The following is a 698-nucleotide window of genomic DNA, read 5'->3' on the forward strand; positions in this document are numbered from 1 at the left end:
TGGAGGTGATGGAATTCCAGTTGAGCTATTCCAAATCCTGAAAGATGATGCTGTGAAAGTGCTGCACTCAATATGCCAGCAAATTTGGAAAACTCAGCAGTGGCCACAGGACTGGAAAAGTCAGTTTTCATTCCAATCCCAAAAAAAGGCAATGCCAAAGAATACTCAAACTACTGCACAATTGCACTCATCTCACACGCTAGTAAAGTAATGCTCAAAATTCTCCAAGCCAGGCTTCAGCAATATGTGAACCGTGAACTTCCTGATGTTCAAGCTGGTTTTAGAAAAGGCAGAGGAACCAGAGGTCAAATTGCCAACATCTGCTGGATCATAGAAAAAGCAAGAGAGTTTCAGAAAAAATCTATTTCTGCTTTATTGACTATGCCAAAGCCTTTGACTGTGTGGATCACAATCAACTGTGGAAAATTCTGAAAGAGATGGGAATACCAGACCACCTGATCTGCCTCTTGAGAAATTTGTATGCAGGTCAGGAAGCAACAGTTAGAACTGGACAGGGAACAACGGACTGGTTCCAAATAGGAAAAGGAGTACGTCAAGGCTGTATATTGTCACCCTGTTTATTTAACTTATATGCAGAGTACATCATGAGAAATGCTGGACTGGAAGAAACACAAGCTGGAATCAAGATTGCTGGGAGAAATATCAATAACCTCAGATATGCAGATGACACCACCCTT

The sequence above is a fragment of the Bison bison genome, unplaced genomic scaffold, assembly GCF_000754665.1.
Source record: "Bison bison bison isolate TAMUID 2011002044 unplaced genomic scaffold, Bison_UMD1.0 scf7180017863988, whole genome shotgun sequence".
NCBI lineage: Eukaryota > Metazoa > Chordata > Mammalia > Artiodactyla > Bovidae > Bison > Bison bison.